The sequence below is a fragment of the Leiobunum rupestre genome, chromosome 4 (assembly GCF_980474605.1).
Source record: "Leiobunum rupestre chromosome 4, qqLeiRupe1.1.hap1, whole genome shotgun sequence".
In the NCBI taxonomy this organism is placed as follows: Eukaryota; Metazoa; Arthropoda; class Arachnida; order Opiliones; family Sclerosomatidae; genus Leiobunum; species Leiobunum rupestre.
In genome coordinates, this window is record NC_143387.1 from 56301767 (window position 1) to 56325869 (window position 24103).

General features: G+C 33.3%; 1 protein-coding gene across 3 annotated transcripts in view; it reads left to right on the plus strand.

Moving 5' to 3' along the window:
- Positions 1-5234: 5234 nt before the first annotated feature.
- The window catches only part of CCAP (Crustacean cardioactive peptide), a 36525-nt gene continuing 17656 nt past the window's right edge, over positions 5235-24103 (plus strand). For 2 of the 3 annotated variants that reach the window (XM_090172454.1, XM_090172456.1), the window contains exon 1: positions 5235-5380. The gene's annotated coding sequence lies outside the window, so the exon portion shown is untranslated. Of the gene's footprint in view, positions 5385-24103 lie in introns of all 3 variants that reach the window. The other variant, XM_090172455.1, reaches the window with a different exon arrangement.

The following is a 24103-nucleotide window of genomic DNA, read 5'->3' on the forward strand; positions in this document are numbered from 1 at the left end:
TGCTAACCACTACGTCCTCTAATAGTAACTGTACCGCGGGGGTAGTCACTTTATCAATCAGGTGTACAAATCGTAGGTAATCACTGTAAATCACTTATGAAAATCGCTGTAAATCACTTATGAAAATCGCTGTAAATCACCGATAAATCACTTGAAATTACTCGAAATCACCGATTAATCACTGGACTCACCGATAGATCCCTGTAAATCACTGCATATTTTAAAAAAACTGGACAATTAAATATAGAACCGGGTAGTGTTTGTGTAAAAAACTGGGGGAAGTTGAGATAAGATAAAATTAAAAAATATAAATGTAAACAGAGATTGATTTGACGATTACTGAATTATAATTAAATTTAGTTATATACCAATAGCCTGATGAGGGGCCACGGCCCGAAAGCTAGCGTATTTTAGTACTTTATTTTATTAAATACAAATTTAAACCACGAAGTATCCGTTTCATTTATTAGTAGTTATTTCTAAATCACTGGAAATTTTGATAAATCACTGGAAATCACCGGGAATTATGATAAATCACTGGGAATCACCGGGAATTATGATAAATCACTGGGAATCACCGGGAATTATGATAAATCACTGGAAATCACCGGGAAATCATTGAAAATCACCGATAAATTGTAAGAAATAACTGGAAATCACCAAAATATTTTCGTAAATCTGTAATCAGGTGTACACAGATTTTACAAGTGACTAGTCCCTCAAACTGTACTGAAGATAATTCTGAAAAGTACCAAAAAGGTTAAACTGTTCTACCGTCTAAAATGTCTTGATTTCTCAAGTTTTTACTTTGACGGAAGTAAAGAGGTGTTTGAAAAATTTCTACCCGCAATGCCGTAATTTCACGTAAAATGCGCTGGTAACTCGTATAAGGCACATTAAGTTGTTGTAATGAATTTAACAGTTATAGAATTGAATTTAATTTTATAAATATTGTATGAACGAGGAATAGAGCGTGAATACATTTCTAGGATTGAAAACAAGTTAGAAGTGGTCCACCTTATAAGCCCGAAATAACTGAAAGTCAACAATATTTCGGGTTAGCTAAAGATATATCGTTAAATTATAATAATAGCTTGGCCTCGAATGTCCAAATACAGATTCGTAAATACAAGACCCGCAATCTCGGTTTATCCCGGATGATATTTAATTTATCGAGTCCAAATGTCGGCATTTTCCGCAAAGAGTCTAAAGAACCCAATTCCGAAAATCCTTCGCGTATGACTCGCGTATTTACAAGAGAGAACACGGAATTTTTAATGAAACTGTAAAAGTCAATCGTAACAGACAAATTTCGAAGGCTGAGATAAAAGCCTAAAATTTTAAATTAATTAAATAAGATTGCATTTTAAAATCGACCGAATTAAAACATATTATGGATAATATGTTTTAATTCGGTCGATTTTAGTGCATTATTTCGTCAAGCTATACGAAGTTTAAAGGATCCTTTAAACTTCGTATAGCTTGACGAAATAATGCACTACAAACAATGTAATCTTGTGTAAGAAAAAAAACAGTAATTAAAATTTTTAAAGGAATTTAATAATAATCAGCTAGGCTATTGTAAGTTACGTTGATGAAATCGTGCTTTGTATCACCAATTTCGGAATAAATATTTAGAAACGAACCTAATGTTTGTAATAGTCAAGTTTACATTCCGTTTCAATAACGTGCCATTATTTTTCCAGTTTTCATTAATAAATGATTTTCATTTTCGATAGGCCTTGGTCCCAATCAAAAAGCTGGTGATTGAGATTCCTTGCCATCGTTAAGTGACACATAGCGCCAAGTTTGCTAGCGGCGTATGTGTGAACTTCGTAATCAGATCTAGGTATTTTTAGATTTCAACGAAATTTATAGCATAAATTCTTTTGGTCTTTGCTAACTTATTAAAATGTTTCCGAAAATTCGTCATAGCACTGCCAACCTCTATAAAGCACTTCAGCGATCGGGGTTGTCCGTAGTCAAAACATAGGGGCTGCTTCACTAAGCCTTGGTTAAAAACGTGTTCTAGTCTTAAGTCTTTCGTTTTTTTACAATTTTCTAGTCAGAGGCTTAATATTACTATCACAATAATAATACGAGTCGTCGTTAAATTAAGTTGAACAAATTAATTTTTTTCTATTAAAAAAGTATAAATTTTTAAAAACATAACTTACACCACAAAATTTTAAGTATGACTTTCTTTAAAAGTTAAACTTTTAAGATTTATTTAATGAAGCTGGAAGTCGCTGTTTAACGGTAAACCTTAAAGCAATTTTATATCCACGTGACTATTTTTAAGGGTTTCTACCGATTGAGGGCGCTCAAATGTTTCCCGAAATAAATTTTACCCAGTGTACCTAGCAATTTATGTTATAGCTTATTAAGTTGAGTTTTCTGCTCATTTTATTTGCCTCCAATAGATCGATTTCGAATATCAGTGGGTGAAAATGCCTTTCCTCGTATCTTGTGAACACCCACTTCCTCTACGTCATAACGTCGTCTGCTCCGTCGTCTTCAATAGAGCGTAGTACAAGTTACGGAAAGATAATTTTAACCCACTGACTTTCGCTTTCTTGAAGATAACGGAGCAGATAATGTTATGACGTAGAGGAAGTAAAGCTTCACAAGATAGGCGAAGATAACGGAACAAAGGATGTTAGGACGTAGAGGAAGTAAGTCTTCACAAGATAGGGGAAGATAACGGCATAGAGGATGCTATGACGTAGAGGAAGTAAGTCTTCACGAGATAGGGGAAGATAACGGAATAGAGGATGCTATGACGTAGAGGAAGTAAGTCTTCACGAGATAGGCGAAGATAACGGCATAGAGGATGCTATGACATAGAGGAAGTAAGTCTTCACGAGATAGGGGAAGATAACGGAATAGAGGATGTTAGGACGTAAAGGAAGTTAGTCATCACAAGATAGGCGAAGATAACGGCATAGAGGATGCTATGACGTAGAGGAAGTAAGTCTTCACACGAAGATAGGCGAAGATAACGGCATAGAGGATGCTATGACGTAGAGGAAGTAAGTCTTCACGAGATAGGGGAAGATAACGGCATAGAGGATGCTATGACGTAGAGGAAGTAAGTCTTGACAAGATAGGGAAGATAACGGAATAGAGTATGCTATGACGTAGAGGAAGTACGTTTTCACAAAATAGTTGAAGATAATTTTCACCCAATTTTCACCCCTGGCGTAGAGGAAGTAAGGCTTCACAAGATTATTAAGTCACAAATTTTCTAGAAAGTAGATCAATGAAGTGATAATCCTATATAGTGTATCATATAACTGAATAACTGGGTTTAAGACAAATAAAGAAAACAAAAATAGCTTTTTTTTTTTCACGTCAACAGCGGCCTTGTAACGAGTAGACAGTCAACAGGACCGCTTCATCTGTTGTGCGCCTAGAAGTTGGTTTCGCGAAGAGTGAGCGCTCCGGAGCCTGAAGGAGAAGCGGAGGGTGGTTCGGCAGATCCGCTCATTTGTCAATGCAAAAGCGGAATCCGCCCGGATTACCCAAAGCATATAATAACAGAGCCGAGACGCGGTGAAAAATTTCGATATTCCGGAGCAGTATATCAACGAAACATAACGTCAATAATAAATCTAAGGAAAAAATATCCACCCAATTTGTCAATATAAGCGGTTCGATATAGGTAGCCTTAAAAAGATAGATTTCAAAGATAAATATTCATTTTATTAAAATAGTATTTTCAAATCAAATCAATACAAGAATTATATTTATACAAGCCTCAACCGTGGTCCAGCCTCGGTACTTCTCCTAGTACACCAGAGTGCTGCGGGTGGAACACTTCTACAGGCGCTGCTTCGGTCATTTAATCCGTTATTTAATTATCAGTTAACTAATTTTGGTAAGACCAAAGTTACGCACTTGGTTTCCGCGATAGCAGATGACGATTTAAAAGCGAAAATGAAAATAAAGACCGAGAAACATTTGTTGAAATTCTAGCTGGATAGTTAAATAACGGATTAAATAGCCAAGGCAGCGCCTGTAGAAGTGTTTGACCCGCAACACTCTGGTGTACTAGGAGAAGTACCGAGGGTGGACCACGGCTGGGGCTTCCATCCTGTATAATAGCCATATGCTGCTAAAAAATAAGGTATTTATTTATTACGTTACATTTTTAGTAGACAAAAACACAATTCTGGCTAAGAAATGGCTCTGCTGTTGAGCATTATGGAGATTTTTTTAAACATAACCTTCCATAAGTAACATAATACCAGTAAGTATGAAAATTGTCCAAAATTATCATCTAATTAATTATCACAATTATGTCGAAATTAAGATTTAGTTCTGCAAAGAGCCTTCTAGTGCACAAATAAAATATACTATTACCAAGGACGATAATATTCAAGTCAGATCTGGATGAAAACGTCAGCGTTGAAAAAAGGTTCGGTCAGAAAATTACGATTAAAATAATAGATACCATACTTATTGTTATTATGTTACTTATAGTTTAACGTCAACGTTTAATTAACCGCTGTGTTAATAAGTTGGAAAATTTCAGTAAATTCGGGCTAAAACCAATTTTAAACGCGATAAAAAAGCGACAAGAAACTAAAATTAAAAAACGCTGGAAATTAGCATATCAAAACAACGGCTGATAAAATAGGCACTAAAATCATAAAAGCGAAACCGAGGCTTAAGAACAGTTCGGTCACTGTCAATTTCAACACGTAAACTTTACCTCCAGCCCCGCTTTCACCCTACTAATCTTAAGAAACTATACTTTAAAAGCTTTCATTGTCTCGGCGTATCATCAAGCTCTAGCAACACCAAAATGAAGAAGAAAACACATTTCATTGACCCTAAGGTCCACCCGGCTTCCGTCCGCATTCCTGGTCGGAAAAATTTAAAATAACCCTCTCTAAAGGCCGTGTATTTAAAGAGTCGCGCTATATTTTGACTCTTAAGAAACGCGCTGCTAAGAAAGAAAAAACCTATCAAAAGGTAGCTTACTGGCTAGATTGCTGCCCGAAATATTTATAAGAAAAAGAGTCGCGAATTCTTGTAGGTGCCACAGGTAGAAAACGGAGCTAAGAGTAAAGCTACTCTCCCGAAGAGAAGTGAGGCGGCGAGGACGTCACCGCGGAATCGACCAATGGAGAGAGGTGGTTGGAGTGAGGGGGCTGAAGCCCCTCCTACGGTCTGCGTGTCGGGCCAGGGGTCAAAATCCGAGCCACAAAGATATCCGACTATATAAAGAGCGTTTCGACCCTGAACGGACTCTTGTTGCCACCATCACCATTCCGCCACTAGAGAAGTTTCTCCCCACGCTCACTTCACTCCAACTTGAATCTCTCTGACTTCGCTCTCTTAAGTTACAAAAAGACGTTGCTTTTCAACTAGGGTAAGTAAGTTTCAAGTTTTGGTCTTAGCGTTTGTTCGTTAGCCAGTGTTCAAGGTAAATGTTTTTAAAGTTGCCTTTAATTTGAGTTATGTAATCAGTGGCGTAAATAGCGCCCCCGTAGACCCCGCGAACTAAGGGGCTCCCAAACGTTTATGATTAAAATCGGTGCTATTTAAAAGGGCTCCGAGTCGTTTTTCGCGGGGGGGGGGCAGGAGTTCCTAGTTATGCCACTGTATATAATTTGACGTTTTAATTATTTTTATCTCTCATTTAAACAAATTTTACTCGGTTAAATTTATAACTTTTAACCCCCGTAAAATGTATAACTTTTAACCCCCTTAAAATGCATAATTTTTAAATCTACAAGAGCTCTCGGTTTAAGTAGAGTAACATTTAAGTAGTTCAAACCACTCGTGTAAAATAACTTTCAATTGCTTCCGTACGGAATATTTCTAGACGCAAAGATAATTTCTTCCGGGTATATTTCAAAATTAACTTTCAGGAACGAAAGTTGCAGTTGCGTTACGTGATTTATCGCTTATTTCTTGGAAATAATTATAATTATATCGATTTTCTTTAAAAACTTTCAATCTCTAACAATTATAAATTTATAAATATTTTCTTGTATTACCATGGTGAATAATAAATACTATTGTATTTACTAATAAACAAAAGATCTGCTACTTCATGGTTTTTATTTTTTTAAATCTCGGGAGCTTTCGGACTGAGGTCCTTCTTCAGCCGTGTTTTACGAATGAATCATTGAAATTTACATTTTCATTCTACTTTTTTGAAAGATCCTGAGATTTTTAAAAATAAAAACCATGAAGTATCAGACCTTTTATTTATTTGTAAATACAATAAAATTATAAAATTATTTTCAAAAATGTATTGGATCAAATAATAATCAAAAACAATGTTGCATTAGTTTTGGGAATATAAACATAACTTAAACAAACTTAAAAATAATGATATACAGCGGATAAATAAAATAAAGATAATTCACTGAGATAGTGCTACCAATCGATTCGCATCAGATTTTATCAGATCTATTGATATTGGTCAAAATTAAATACAAATAGATTAAACCAAAACTAATCTGAAACTATGGTAAGCCGCCAAGAAAAAGGTAAGCGGATTTCAGACTATCGATTTTAATTTCGTAAATTTTGATTTGCTTCTACAAGGTTATGTACATACTAATCGTAAAGTTAGATCAGATCAGATCGGTTACTTGCGATAAGGAAACAGATAAAATCAGATACAATTTCTAATCAGATTGCTGAGCTAGGGAAATATAATATATATATTTAATTTAGTTTTTCACTCGAAGATCTATTTGGTCCGAGATTCGCGTCTTTATGTTTGCTATTTGTTCAAATTTGTTTAGAGTTTAGGGTTTAGCCTTTTTATCCTTTTTCATTATGGACTATTCTACTTATTCGCGTATTTTTCACTCTTTGTAACGCAGTCCATATGTGGTTCCTATTAACTACTCTGACTAACTGATATCTGAAAATAACGATTAACCTGTTCGGTTTTCAATTTGTAAGCGCTATCACCGAAAAACAAACAATACATATTAAAATTCAAGATTCGTCTTAAAATTAAAAACCAAAGAAGTCGGAAGTAAGAACGATAAACTTTGGAAAACGGAATCGAAATGATGGTAGTCCGGACAAATGTCGTCAGAGTTCGTGGGAGGAAAGCCGCGAGACGTAGAGCTTGAATTAGTGATTTGATAATTATCCTTATTAATTTCCACCATTCAAGAAAACTCACCGTCCTTTAATTTAGCGCGTCTCGGGTCCCTTTGAGCAGTGCAGGCTGCGGAGGGGAGGAGCTGAACAAAAGCAATTATAAATCTCTGCCCTCGCAAAACTGCCAGAATCACCGCGACCAGAAGATTATAATATATCGCTTACGAGAGCAGTCTCCGTCTATATGCCATTAAAATGCAACGTGCAGGCTCTATGAGCTTTTCTATGAGAGTCAAAGTTTAAACCTTGTATTATTCCCAACGAGGTACAATTTAAAAATTACACTGCGTAGGGATTTAAAAACCATCCTCTCAGGTTGAAATTATTTTAGAAATTTTGAAAATTATTTATTTTGTACCGTACAATTTTTAAACTATCATTTTTACGTATTCATTTCGCCTATTTAAATGAAACGTGTGCCTTCGCAGGCTCGAAACAGTTTTCAATAAACGTGGCAAACTGCCAAACCGCGGATGTGTATACCGCATCACGGCTCATAATTTAAATCGTGTATTACTCCGCTTAAGGATGTAAAATGTAAAAATCACGCCGCGTAGTGATATGGACTTATTTTTATTTCATATTTCCTCAATAAGTTGGTTTTAGCATAAGTAATATAATAAACATAAGGATGGCACAGAACGAATACGGTTAACGATAGTCTGTCGTGGAGTTATTGCGAAATAGGAAGTTTCCGGAAACTCGTCCCTTCCTACTCTTTCCGTTGGCAAAATAGTTGGTTAGTTGGATGGCGAGAAATACGAGCTTACACGCGTTTAGGTTTGAAATTCGAAAAAAACTAACTTCTGAAATGGAGCCGGTGTTTATAATAGTTATTTTTATCTTCCGATTCAATAATTCATCATGATTTTCCAAAAGTAAGCGTTATTTACACTTTTGAAAGCATTACAATTTTCAATAGGCCTTGGCTGGTCCGTCGTGTCGAAAAGGCTGCCGGCGGAACGTCGACGATTTTCCGGGCATCCTCCAAATATTAGGAGCAGTTCGCGGAGAGTTGTCAGTCCGTCGGTACGTAATGGCTTACGTTGTCATTGGCGAAACAGACTAGCGTTAAAAAATTTGCATTGGGTGAATAGGAAGTGTCATACATATGTTAATTATGTTACTTAGGGTTTTAGTAAGTACTGTATTTCATCCCGCACTACTTTTTCTACCTAAACGTATTTTGAAAAATCAGCGTTAACCTTCGAAGGGACATGTTTCAAGGAAATGAGATTAGCGGGATAAGGAGATGGATAAATGGAAGTGCTAATTTTTGTCATGGTAGTAATAGTAGTTATTAATTTTCATACGGAATACTCATGAGATAAATAACTGTATTTAATAAGGACTTAATAAAATCAATATAACAATACATTACTTTATTTACAACTTAAAAACAATAAAAGTTGGACACAACGTTTCGAGCCTTACTAGGTTCTTTGTCAAGTGTAGTAAAGTAATGTATTGTTATATGGATTTTACTAAGTCCTTATTAAATACAGTTATTTATCTCATGAGTATTCCGTAAGAAAATTAATAACTACTAAGGAGATCTGGATACTTCCTTCAAAATAAAATATTTATGTACTTCTGCCGTCACTTATATTCTCTCTTACTGCGACGATATGGGTCACTTCGACTCAGCGGGTGGGTTACTTTCCCCTTCCTCATAACCGGAAGTGAGAAGGTGGTATCGTCTCTTGTTAAAAATATTCTCAAGTATCGAATCTTAAGAGAGCTATACAACTTATTAACTCAACCCGGCCGACGCCACGTTTAATCAATACCGAGAGATGACAAATACGATCTCTGCTTTAAACGTTTTAATTAAATTTTAAATAATTTAAAGCGGCCCCTATATTAATTTACAAAATAAAATACAAAAATTTGCTGATCCTGAAACTTAGCGCCTTCAACCGATTCTCAGATATCATTTGCGTTATTTGAACCGTGGGAAGAATTCTAATAGGTCAGATATCAGATGTCTGCATTTACATTAAGATATTTTTAGATCACTGAAAACCAGGTAGCTTAAAACCGAAAATAAACTGTATTCGTTGTGAACAGATTTCAGATTCCATACAGTTATCAATTTAACATATCCTCGATTAAATTCCTATTTAAATTCTAATTCGTTTACTTTTATTTGCTTTTACAAGATTATGTATACTTATACTAAACGGATAAGTTAGATAAATTTCAGCTAACTGAATCAGGTGAATCTCTAATCGAATATCGTGACGAATAGTAGTTTTTGAAGAAAATACCGAATAGTTAGGCTTAAGGCAAATACTAACTTGTTCAATATTCGTCGAATAGTATGCCGAATATCAGGTCTAATAGTTGAAATATTTTAAATTTTAATATCTAAATGGTAGAACTGAATTATTTAATGACGTCATAGGTGACCTATGTCACAAATTCTTCTTCTTTTATTTGAATTTTACTCCCCAAAACAGGTTTTGGCTTCACCCTCCCCATAGACAGCTATGCGATGGCACTGGCCGATTGGGGAGGCGGGAATAACAGTATATTTTCCGAATATTCGCCGAATATTCACCGAATAATAGAAATGTTATTCGATATTCGATAAATACGAAAAGAGCGTGAAACGAATGTCGAGATGGTTACTCGTCTCGACATTCGACCGAATTATTCGGTTAATTCGGTTATTCGCCAAGCCTTAGTCACTTATAATAATGAATCAGATACAATTAGAAATCAAATTGCCGCGTGGTGGGAGTACAAAAGATAAACCTCATCTGATTAACTGATTACTTCCGATATTTGAAAATAACCTGATCAAAAGCACTATCCTGAAATTTTGGAATATAATAATGTCTTTATATTTTTACAATATTAGCTTAGGTTATAAGGTAAAGTAATATATCAAAACAATACAATTTATAGCCTAGAGTATAAAACATTTATGGCATTATTACAGTTAATCTGGGGGTTAGTCTACTTGGAAATAGTTCTTGTAATATACCTGGCGATATTTCTACCATAAAATATGGCTTCAATCAATCGATAGACCATCCCAACGTATAATGTAAATTAAAACCGATGGTGTAGTTAAGTTGGCTTTATCTACGAGTACTCGGTACCATATTTTCTACCCCTATAAAAATATTCTATAGAAATTCTATAGAAATGAATTACAAATTACTCAAACTCGATATAATTTCGAGATATTCTCTATAGAAATATATTTATTTATATTTATAGAAATAGAACAATGACTCAAATTTCTATATGATTTGCATATATTTTAGACATTTTTCTATAGGCATTGAAAGAACCTTGAAATCGTTTGGTATTGTCTATAAAAATATTTATAGAGCATTATAGAACAATGACTGAAATTTCTATATGATTTGCATATATTTTAGACATTTTTCTATAGGCATTGAAAGAACCTTGAAATCGTTTGGTATTGTCTATAAAAATATTTATAGAGCATTATAGAACAATGACTGAAATTTCTATATGATTTGCATATATTTTAGACATTTTTCTATAGGCATTGAAAGAACCTAGAAATCGTTTGGATTAGTCTATAAAAATATTTATAGAGCACTATAGAACAATGACTCAAATTTGTATATGATTTGCAGAACTTTTGGGGTATTCTCCATAGACATATTTATAGAGCCCTTTATAGAATGTTGAAAACGTTAAAGTTGCTTTCTATATATTTGTATAAGAATTTATACAAAAGTCTGTAATATGTATTTTGATTTTTCTTATATTTCTAAGTCGAAGGCTGTCTGTTTTAAACGATTTTCAAAGTCGGCAAAACGAAAGTATATTTACGATTCTTAACGGAATATTTTAGCCCTAAATTTCTCGAAAATAGGTCTATTATTCATAGTGACGGGCCAATTTATTTCAAACATTTCTTAATTCTTTATATATCAAGGGTTTATTTCCTTTTTTCATCATCTTCATCTTGATAGCAGCGCGGGTGGGAGCGCCTATATCAGGCATTTCGCAAGACGTTAATAATTTGCGCAAACAGGCCGTTCCAAACTTCACTTCACCGTCCCAGAGTTCTCTTCGCAAATATTTTCCCGTCATTCATAGCGCTCATATAGACAAGAGTGCATCGAGACTAAAAAATCCTCTACACACAGTCATTATATCATTATTATAAGGATATATAGTAGTTACACATTTTGTATTATATTATATTATATTATTTTATATTATATATTACATTATATTATATTATATTATTTTATATTACATATTACATTATATTATATTATATTATTTTATATTATATATTACATTATATTATATCATACTATTAAATGTTAAATAATATTAAATATTATTAAATAATATTAAATATTATTAAATAATGTTAAATATTATTAAATAATGTTAAATATTTTTAAATAATATTAAATATTATTAAATAATATTAAATATTATTAAATAATGTTAAACAAAAATGTTAAATATTATTAAATAATATTAAATATTATTAAATAATATTAAATATTATTAAATAATATTAAATATTATTAAATATTATTAAATATTATTAAATAATGTTAAATACTATTAAATAATATTAAATGTGAAACAATATTAAATGTTAAATACTATTAAGTGTTAAATAACATTAAATGTTAAACAATATTAAATGTTAAATACTATTAAGTGTTAAATAACATTAAATGTTAAATACTATATTAAATGTTAAATAATATTAAATGTTAAATAATATTAAATGTTAAATAATATTAAATATTAAATATTATTAAATATTATTAAATTTTAAATAATATTAAATTTTAAATAATATTAAATTTTAAATAATATTAAATTTTAAATAATATTAAATTTTAAATAATATTAAATTTTAAATAATATTAAATTTTAAATAATATTAAATTTTAAATAATATTAAATTTTAAATAATATTAAATTTTAAATAATATTAAATTTTAAATAATATTAAATTTTAAATAATATTAAATTTTAAATAATATTAAATTTTAAATAATATTAAATTTTAAATATTACATGTTAAATATTACATGTTAAATACTATTAAATGTTAAATAATATTAAATGTTAAATAATATTAAATGTTAAATACTATTAAATGTTAAATACTATTAAATGTTAAATACTATTAAATGTTAAATACTATTAAATGTTAAATAATATTAAATGTCAAATAATATTAAATGTTAAATAATATTAAATGTTAAATAATATTAAATATTAAATAATATTAAATATTAAATAATATTAAATGTTAAATAATATTAAATGTTAAATAATATTAAATGTTAAATAATATTAAATGTTAAATAATATTAAATGTTAAATAATATTAAATGTTAAATAATATTAAATGTTAAATAATATTAAATGTTAAATAATATTAAATGTTATTTAATATTAAATGTTAAATAATATTAAATAATACATAGTTCTGTTAATATTCGTTCTTAGTCATAGATGTTCTGTATTTCAACAGTACTTTTCAACCCGCAAAAATACGAAAACTTCGCGATAATTTTTTTCTTAAAATATATCTTTTATATTACATTACTAAAACCATAACATTAAAAATACATAAATTTTAGGTTATTTCCGACCTATACAAGTTACGCGTCATTAGATTTAAATTACTAAAATTTAATTCGAAAACGGTACCCGGGGCTCTACATAACGTGTAATTCTTATGTATTTAATAGAGTACCAGACGGTGAAAATATGAAAAACAAAAAATTGAAGTATGGGCCGTTGATTTTAGCAACACAGCAAAACGTAGACGCCAAATACAAATCGAAATTTGTGTCAAAACTTCCGTATTGATGTACCCGCGAGAGCCAAGCCGAGAGATAAACACCTGGCTCGCGTTCTTCGTTCTCCGGACAGCCGGATTCGTCAAGCATCTACTCTAACCTATACGACCAAGAGTAGATAGAATAAATATTTTAATATTTTATACCACGGAAAGCTAGCTAATGGTGTGTAACTAATAGTGAATAAGTTCGTAATGAAACAAACACAAGGAGAACGCAGCTAGCCTTTAAACACGCGACCAGTCCTAACCCGAATTAAAGAACATCAACGCGCAATAATTAACCGCGACCCTCACAATAGCCCAGCACATCATACAATAAACTCCGGTCACAAAATAAATTTCAACAACAAATCAATTTTACACACCGAGAAACATAATTTCAAACGTAAATTCTAAAAAAATATTGTTAGATTTATACTTTATGTCACTACTCTGTATACAAATTTATCTAGAAACATGACGTCATTTAAACAACTGCTAATATTTATAAATACCCTTGTTCTTATTAATCCCACAACACTTGACAAAGGACTTCGTTAAGTCCGAAACGTTGTGTCTTAACGCTGATGTCTTTTTTCATCACGTTTCGTATTTTGTATGTTTATTTTTTAAATGTTTTAAAATTATTAAAGTATTTTCAAAATAGTACAATCAATCTCATGAGTTGTCCGTAATAAATTCATATATTTTTATTTAATACCACCATGACAAAAATCAGTTCTTTTATACGCTAACGCAGTGTTGTGTACAAATTTCATTGGACGAACCTTTACGCTGCACGTTTTACGGAAAGGGGAAGACAATTTTCGAATTTTCCCCTTCCGACGGCAGCAGGCGCTAAAGCTTCTAACCAATGAAAAATGTACGCAAGAAAATCCACGACTTTTGACGGGTTGCGTTCTCCTTGTGTGGGGTGTTGTGTTTGTTGCTCCTAGCTAGCTTAAACTCTATTTATGTCTTATTCAACTTGTTAAAAGGTTCCACGCGCGTCTTGATATTTAAGCGTAAATAGGCTCGAGTGATTTCGCGCGTGCTTACTGAAATTTAAAAAATTGCGCGAACCTTTTAGGCTAAAATATTAAAAAGCGCGTGGAACATTTTAAAACGTTGAACAAGACATGAACAATTTATGCTAGCGCCTAATTTAAATTTGGACAATAACGTCCCAAGAATGTATTTATTTTTAATTAAAGATAATGGTTCAAATTTCCTCCGCCACGAGAAGGGGAGAGGAAATACGTCACCGACATGTGTTTCGATCGCTTCGGAAGACGTCAGTTTTAGGGAACCAATGAGATACTGATTTGATTTGGTTACGTTAAAAACAAAGTCGAGGCGCGTGAGTTTATCCATGGACCAAGAATCTAAGGGGACTCACTTTTCCCGATATTTTGACACGGTAGGCGTGGCCTAAATCGGAAGGCTTACTGACGTACATCAGCCGCTTTGAAGCGCCTCAAGAATTCTGTTCAACTATCACTGCGAGTTGGGACTTAGGAGACAGTACGTGCGAGAAAGTTAGGTTAGGCTAAGTTCATTACATTTGTTAAGTTTAGAAATGAAATGAATTCCAATAAATTTGATTAAAAAACCTCAGCCATACGCGGCTTACTGGTTATTTTTACTTAAAACAATGGTTAACACCATTACTTAAACTTTAAAAGGCCCAATTTTAAAAATAAAAGGTCAAAAACTTACTAAGCCTATATAATCATTTAAACGACAACAACGGCGCCATTTTGTCACAATTGAACGTGAACGCTCCAGCTTCTCTACGAAACTACGCCGGAAATCGACTTCAGCGACGCCAAGTTTGTCCACATTGAACTAAAATTACCCGTGATTTTCCGATTCCCAGTATTAACGCGTGCTTTATAAAGCCTGAACAGTGGGTCCCTTTAGATTCTTGGTCCATGGTTTATCGATGCTTTTACTCCATTTAAGGGGGAAGAATACAGTAAAAGCATCTTTTTCGTTCAAGCTGAACGTTTCTGTTTTAACAATTACATAATTGAGTTATATTTTTCTTATTAGGCTGAACCTTCTTCTAGTGCTTAAAATAATTTTGATAATTCTAATATTAATAGTTAACGGGATATAAGGTCCTAACTAAAGGGTCGTTCGGGCGCTTGCCCAACTTGTTTAGCTCCGGGGGTCCGAATTAAAACTTAATAACTTAATTACTTTTAAATTTAAAATTGTAAAACATATTTTAGGCACTAAACAAGAGGCTGTTCTACAGTTAAATATAAATTTTATAAGTTAAAAAACAAAATTAAAAGAGTTCAGCTTGAAATAGCGCGAAAGTAGACAATGGCCACAGTAGTCTTCCCCCTTAAAGAGCTCAAGATTTAGTGCTAGAAAAATCCCACGATTAGATTGTCCGAAAGAGGAGCTACTAAATTTCCCATAAATATTTTTCAATCGTCGTTGTGTTCATCAAATTCCTTTTAAAATTTAAGAGAAGTTTCAATTCCGAGAAACGGCTTAAGGCAATTTTCCAACGGGAGCGAAACAGGAGGTTTTCAATAATTGAAAATATTATTCCAAAACCTCCTCCTTTCCCCTAAGGGTGTCAAAGAAGGGGCTTTTGATAGGATTCCGTTTAAGGCGCGCAGATGCCTCTACAATTAAAAACTTTTACGGGCAAAGTGAAAAGACAAATATTAATCCACGGTCGTTAAGGTTGAAAAAGGGACGCGGGTTGCGAAGGACGAAGTGGATAAGGGCGTCCCTAATCCTAAAATCACACAATTTCGGAGGCAAAAATTAAAACTTACTGGCATTACAAAAAAATTCGAAGAATAATTAAAATAATCCCCCAATTTTGTCATCTTATCCTTCTCGCCCCTCCATCCGAAATCCGACGACGAGTGAGTTTTCCCGGTAAATGACTTTTTGAAATATGTAGGTTTTATTGGATAATCGCGCATCGACTCGCATTATCCGAATTTAGACATTTTAATTTCTCAAAGTAAACCAATTATTTGACTTAAAATCTTTCCTAATCCTACAAATTACCGATGGCGTGTTTCGCTATAGGGTTTAGTAGTTGACCCTAGATCATCTAGATGGCGCCAATTTAGATCTTTTGTCGGAAAGCGAATTTAACTACTTATTTATTACAAAAAACCACCCTTCTTAAGCGATTTTTTATTCATTCGTACAAAATTTACCCTACTTACAAGTTAGTGAAGTTTAGTGATAATGACTATTTTGACTAATTTCCCTCGTGCTCCAAGAGTAAGCTCCGCCCCCAAAATATATTAAATCCGCCCAGTTTTTCATTGGTTCTTTAAAACTGAAATCTTCCCCCATCTCAACTATAAAAACTATAAATAAAAGTACAACTCAGGAAAAAATCGGAATCAGAAGAAATACGGAAAAAAAATGTTTTTGCATTATTTAATATATCCACGTTTCAGACTAATGGCGCCATCTGTCAAGACTTCCCTTATTTAAAAATCAACCTTTAATGTCGTTATCCCCGTTAAAATATCTCTTTTTTATCGGTCTATATGTTAAACTATGTATTTAACTCCAGTACGGGGGTATAAAAATCTATAAGTTAAACTATATTGAAAATACATTTTTCTAGCCGCAAGATGGCCGACAAAAATTCCTCAGCAGCTGTCTCTGAAAATTGAAATTACTTTATTTTGGATTCTTCATAAAAAAGTATATTACTAACGATTAATTTTGCTGTTAAAAATTACCATTTAATATCGGGAGACACTATTTTTAAACAAAAATTAAAACCGTTATATAACATATCGTTAAACAAAGAATTTAGGTCAAGTCTAGAACTCCGAGTCTTGGTCACACTATAAAACCATTAAAATTAGATACTTTGAATGACAATTTATTACAATAAAATTATTTTTAAATAAAAACCTTTAATGACGTTGGATTAGTGATGAAAACCGAGACTATAGCTACAGTCACATACTCTCCGTTAACTTTCATACATTCTTAATAGTCGAGAAACTGGATTTAAATCGATAGTGCGAACATGGGTACCAGTAACAAAAAAAGCAAAGGAAACTTGAAAAACATCTCAAAAGATATCTATTATCGCGAAAACTTTAAACAACGTGTTAAAAATATAAAAAAATAACGAGTGAGTGATATAGCAAAAATCAACTCGTTAAAGTTCCGCTCCTAAATTATCCCCAAAAGCCAATTAAGGGGCTATTTTTGATAGGCGGTTGACAGTATTTATCCAAGAAACGTTGTGTTTCTCGAGAGATCTTATACATTTCATTTCTGCGATGGCATTTTTTTCTCTTCATAAGGAATTAATTAAACTCTGAGTGGCCGCCTACGATTCCTTTTCTCTCGGCTCTTTTCTTTTTAATGTTAAATCAAAACGTCAACGACACTCGTATATTTTAACAACTTAAGTCTAAGACGCTTTAGCAAGTTGGGTTTGCTAAGCTCTCCTTATCTATTTTTATGCGCGGAATGAAATCGTTCAATTACTTACCATGGACCAAGAATCTAAGGGGACTCACTGTTCAGGCTTTAAAAAGCACGCGTTAATACTGGGAATAGGAAAACCACGGATAATTTTAGTTCAATGTGGACAAACTTGGCGTCGCTGAAGTCGATTTCCGACGTAGTTTCGTAGAGAAGCTGGAGCGTTCACGTTCAATTTTGACCAAATGGCGCGGTTGTTGTCGGTTAAATGATTAGGCTTGGTACGTTTTAGACCTTTAATTTTTGAAATTGGTTCTTTGAAAGTTTAAGTAATGGTGTTAAGTAAAAATAACCTGAGGTTTTTTTTATCAAATTCACGGGAATCCATTATATTTCTAAACTTAAAAAATTAATGAACTAAGTCAAACCTCACTTTAAAATAAAGAATCAGCTAGGCTAATACCCAAGGCACTACCTTAGGCCTAAGTCATCAAGCGACTTTTGAAGCCATTAATTCAGGTGGCCGGGTTACAACGCGTAGGAGGGTGGTGGCGAGCCCCGCATGCCACGCGATCGAGACAACAGCTCCCTACACTAACTATTACCGTTAACCTCAACAAGTTTTTATGGAAGGGGAAACCGAAGAGCTCGGGGGAAAACCCCTTAAACCATTGAGAAGAGAACTTGAAAACTCAACGGGGAAGGAGTTGTTCCGAGTTTTCACCCAGTGCCACAAGCTGGGATCGAACCCGGCTCCTCTTGCTGCGAGGCGAAAGTAATTCACCGACTAAGCCCCTCTTAGAATTCTTGAGGCGCTTTAAAGCGGCTGACGTATCTCAGTAGGCCTTCCGATTTAGGCGACGCCGACCGTGTAGGAGGAAGTTTACTCGAGTTTCAATAAACGCACCGCCATTTATAGACTTTAATAATTATACTTGTCACAACATAGGTGACTAAGTTCAAGTTGACTTGTCACAACAAAGGGAAGCCTAAGTAGACGTCATAGGTGACTGAGGTCAAGCTGAGGTATGACGTCGAAGTACCATCCTCATCTGCTTTTTCGTCGAACTATCAAGATGTATTTATTGAGGGATAATGACCATTTTCAGACGATTAACGGCGAGCATTACGTACAAAGATAGACTCGTAGGTTCTCGGTAAAACTTGAATACGTTTTTGGTCACGTAATACCAATTTCAAATTAACGTTAGAAAGATTAAATTGTAAAAATTCGAAGAAACGTATTCAATGATTTTACGTCAATTATGACGTCAATTTTATATAACATTTCAAAAAGTTGAATTGGATTTATCGCGCGGATGAAAGTAGTACACATTTTGTAATACAAAATTTAAACTAATTTTTTGAAAAATCAAATTATTAAAATTGTAAGAAAATAATTGAATATTTTTAGAACAAATACCCACATGCGTTATTACGTAAATTTTAAATGAGTTTAAATAATGGAATTGGTTTTAACGCTCGGATGAAAGTAGTACACAAAACGTATAATACAATTTGTAAACAAACATTTAGAAAAGATAAATTATCAAAATTGTCAGAAAAATAATTTAATATTTTTAGAACAAATACCCACAAGCATTTTTACGTAAATTTTAGGGTGTAATATAAAGAGTGGGTGAAAGTAGTACACAAACAATTTTCCAACACAATACTTAACATAATTATTCGAATTTAAAAAAAAAAAAAAAAACAATATTTCGAGCAACAATATAAATTTGTTAGAAATATACATTTAACAAATCCTAAAAATTAATTCACAGTCGTGTATACTTTTACGGGGGTTTTGAGCGATTTGGAGAGCTTAAAGCTAAAACACAAATACAAATGCCGACCATAAGGGTAAGACGCCAGGCGGCCAAGTCGAGGTTTGGCGAAAAACAGTCAGATAAAAGTGCACTGTCACGAAATGGTAAAACTAAGCGCCGCAAAAAAGCGGCATTCTTTATTTTTATGGAGGCACGTCTTATGAATGAAACATTGTCCATTTTCTTTCGCAAGAAACAGTCGAACAAATCGTTTACTTATTTTCGCGCGCCAGCCACGGACAATCGAACGGACGATAAATTGCCCACTAAAACCAACGTCAGCGGCATCTCGGATTCGATTTGGGCCACGACGCCACCGGGGTCACGTACCAGAAACTTCAGACTTTCACGTGTTCTATTGCCCTCAGCCCTTCGACAACAATTGACATTTAATTTCGACATGAATTTTATTTTTGTACTTCAATAAAATCATAAATCCTAAGAATTGACCAATAATCTAAAGGAACTCACTGCTAAGTCTTAAAAAATAACCTTTAAATCGTTAAGGTTTTGGTTCTATTCGGAAAAACTAGGTGTCACTCTATTTGATATCTGAATTACCTAGTCTAGGGCCTCAAAAATTGCATAGCAAAAAACCTTTTACCTAAAGGGCCTTATAAGAAAATTGCATCTATGGCCTCAAAGGAACATAATTCGTCACTAGCACCATCTATGAGCCAATGGTTCGGTCTTTTCTAAATTAATCACGCAGATAATAGAAATAACTAGAGATAAGTAAATAAAGATAATAACGTAGTATAGTACCTACGGTCTACCCGAAAGTCGAATCGTAACCCATTTAATTATTTAACGAAGGTTAGTTGCCATTAGATAAAAAGCTACGAATGGAGTTTCCAGTGCCAACGTTGGTATTGGTATGTCTATTTCAATTAGGCACATTTGTTCGGCACTTATACATAAAGATATAAAAATTAAAACTACCACTATTGTATAATAAAAATTAGTTTTATTGGATAAAACGACGACTAGTTTCGCAATCCCGTTCGGGTGCATCATCAGGTCTGAATTTTGGCGTTGTCTTTGCATGCTTATATAACCTTGCTGTCAGTTTTCTAGGTGAATACAAAAAAGAGGAGGGGGGGGTTGTGATAATATAAAAAGGGGGGGTTTTGGACCATCGTCTCTATTTAAAATAATAGTGGGGTTAGGTTAACTATGTCTATTTCAACCCACGCAGCGTCATTTGGTTTTGTTTCCATGTTCATTTCCTTAAACATGAACAATTATTTAAAACATTTCTTAAATTTCCTAAATCTAGAAGAGCCAAATAGATTATTGAAAATTGAAAAACGTTCACAACATGTTACCAAATTAAACATAATAGTGCACCGATTCTCAAATAGCAGCCGCGTTATCTGTTAATACTATAACTTACTGTTTTTGCTATCCACAAGATGACATACAGATTCGGTTAATTGAATATGGTTAGACTAATTATAGCAGACCAGTTCAGATCGATTACTTTGGGAATATAAATGAGATACAGTATGCGATCATATTTCGGAGTGAGGGGAATATGAAGGATAAAACTGAACCGATTGGAAGCACTATCACATAATACAAGTATGAAATTTGGGTTAATATGCCCTACGTCATTTATTCACAATGACGAAAATTAAAAATTTAAATGGCACCATCTCATTGAGGAAAATATGTGGACCAACTTAGTCAATTTCTTGAAACGCCGCTGATAGCGTTTCAAACTGATATTTATCCATCTGCTTTTCAATTTTCCAGTCAATTCGCTAATATTTACTTCGTTTAATCACCTCCACTCACTTTTTACCATTTGAAAACCAGGTTTAGTAATTTTAAAACCACTTTTTAAATTACTTTAATTCGTACTTAATTTACAACGAGGTACTGAATGGGACTAGAAAAATTATATTTAAAAACACATGTCCCGTCATTAGATATAATATTTTCCGAAATTAATTGAAGAAGGGGGTGGTTTGTGGAAGGCTCGGATAAAAAATAATAAGATAAACAATTATATGTAAATCCGTATGTTCTGGATGGGGCCCCGACCCTGGCCCCTGTCTGCGTGCGCAACTAGTTTAATGCAGAGTTTATTAACATCAACCCACATTTCAAATAATCACATTGGCTGAATGGGGATTCAATAAATAGACCGCGACTTGACATATAAACGGTTAATTTAAGGCTTCTCCGAGGGTTTCTCAGCCAGAATGCTTTTGAGTGTAGTTGGAGTTGATTACGTTGAAGTTCCTTTTAGAATTTGGATGATCAATAAGAATATTTATTAATCCTTCTACTAATTGTTCAGTGGTGTAATAAATTGTAGTGCAATACAGCATGTAGAAGCGAAGTACTTTCATACTTATTATTATGTTTAGTTATTTTCCGGAAAAATAAAATACGGAAAAATTTCCAGAAAATTTTCGGCAAATCGGAAAAATAAAAAATTGAAACATAAATTACTTTTTAAGGGTTTTTAATATTTTTAACTTTTTATCGATATAAAATGTCTAATATCAGTAAACATATTACAAAACATTAATAGTGTAACATTGTTAATCAGTTTAAACTTGTGTAGATGTTTAGTTTTACTTTCAGATTGGAAAAAATGAGGCGAAAATGCCGTTTTATTTAAATTTGCAAAAAATATTAGACTAATCGTGGAATGAAAACTTTTTTTTCGGAAAAATACGGAAAATATTCCGGAAAAAAGGCCGCGATCATTTTCCGCCGAAAAGTTTTACGACTTACAACACTAATACTATACCACCGATGTTATTTCGTTTTTGAACCATGGATATAGAACTGCTTCTATAGTCTCCTGTCAGCCTTACAGATAGGAAACCGTCAAAGATTTACAATTTTCCAGAAGTGACCCGCTTATGACTTAAACTAGCTCGCAACAGACCGAAACGTACTCGAACATTAAGCCACGTTCATACTATATCTGAAAACCACTTTGAATGGCTAATTTATCTCAATTCTATTAGTGAAAACTGGCATTCTAACTGTCTTAAAGGACAATTGTCACCAAAACTAAAATTTACGAGGTTTTTTTACAAAATGATAGAAAATATATTAATGATTATGTCCCTGAAATTTTATTGTTATTGGAAAAGTATTTAAAAACTTACGCTACTTTTTCCGCAAGCTACATCAAACGGCTCCAAAAATTTCAGAAATCGCGGTTGAACCTACGTGCAGCGCCAAAAGAATGTAGCGGCAAAAATTTTAGAAAGGGCGGCGTGTAAGGCATATTAAAAACACGATTAACTCTTATCTACCAATATAACTAGGTTAAAAAGCCAAGGAGAATGCCGTAGCAGACGACAGTTCCAACCGAAAAACGATAAAACATGGGAAAATATATTTCGTTCACGAGATGGCGCTGCGGGTAGGTTCAACCAAGCGGTTCTGAGATTCTCGAGTCGGGGGGGATAAAACACGAAATTTCGTTGCTTATAATAAATCAAATACTGGAAATATTAACATGAAATGTTTTGTATAACCATTTTCGGACGTCCTATATCCATTTAAATGGTTTTTAACCAATTTTAGGGTGGTGACAGATCTAGTATGTACGCGGCTTTAGAGTACGTTATTAACAAATCATCGAATGTGATTCAAAACCGAGATACAACTATGAATTACTTTAACTCAAATTATTTGTTCCACTTTACTTGTATCTTCATACCATTAGTGATTTATTATTTATTTTAGTATTTTATAAAACTGTTATTAATTACGACTTTCAGCCAGTTTGAAGATATTACTAAAAACATTATTATTTTAAAAAATAATAGAAAAGGGTTGAATTAAGGAACAGTTGAAAATTAATAAATATTTATCAACTCACTTTGAAAACAAATATAAACTTTAAAACCATGGCTTGATGCACCAAAGTTCAAAATTAAGGTATTACTAATTTTAGTTTTTAAAATATATTTAGTTTTAGGTAATAATGTTATTCCAAAAATTGCAAAAACTTGGGCGGCCGTAGAAGCTGCAAATGGGGCAAATACCTGTTAAGGGTCCCCCTCCTTAGTCTACGTATGAAATTTGACCCCCCCCCCCCCCCTTGAAAGATGATTGCTGGTGCCCATGTTAAATTTATTTTTACGTAAACCAGTTTTCAATATTTGTTCCTTGGTAGATCTCACCCCCTTGATGTTCGAACTGACTTGTAAAGAATTACGTTTTTCACTCATTAATAACTGCACAGTGAGATAATTGATAATTTCCCTATGTTATATAATTTTACGTTATTAAAATAAATTTGATGGAATTTAGTTAGAAAAATGTCTAGAGTTCATTCAGGCATACTGCCATGTACAACTTAACGTTAAGCCGAGATTCTCAACAATATCCAATCTTCAATTTGAAATTTTCCTATATGAATGTATAAGCGATTTAAAGAATACACAGTTACTCCATCCACGCGTAAGTTGAAATAAATATTGATATACTCGTGACAAAACTCGCCTTACAAAAGATATTCTTCCAATACAAATCGCAGAAATAACGCCAGTAGTAAATACGATAAACTGTATTTTTTATACACCGCGAAGAGCTTCTTTAATGTAAGCTGAAAATTCTTTTAGCTCGGTCACGTCAGCTCCCTAACCGCTTCATAAAAGGTCCCCCCCCCCCCCCTTTCAACCGTCAATTACTAAAGTTTAGCTTCTTTACCGTCCAAAAAAATACGGAAATAACCGTCTAAAGGTCTACGTGTTGACTATAGACGCGACTCCGTAGCGTTCTGGTCCTTACCCAAACAAGGTTAGAATACAAGTTTAAGGAGTTGCGCGGAGAGGATATCCTTAAGGCGCTTGAAGAAAGGCTTTTAGGGCGGTAAAAGGTGGGTTGTTTTTAATTTGCT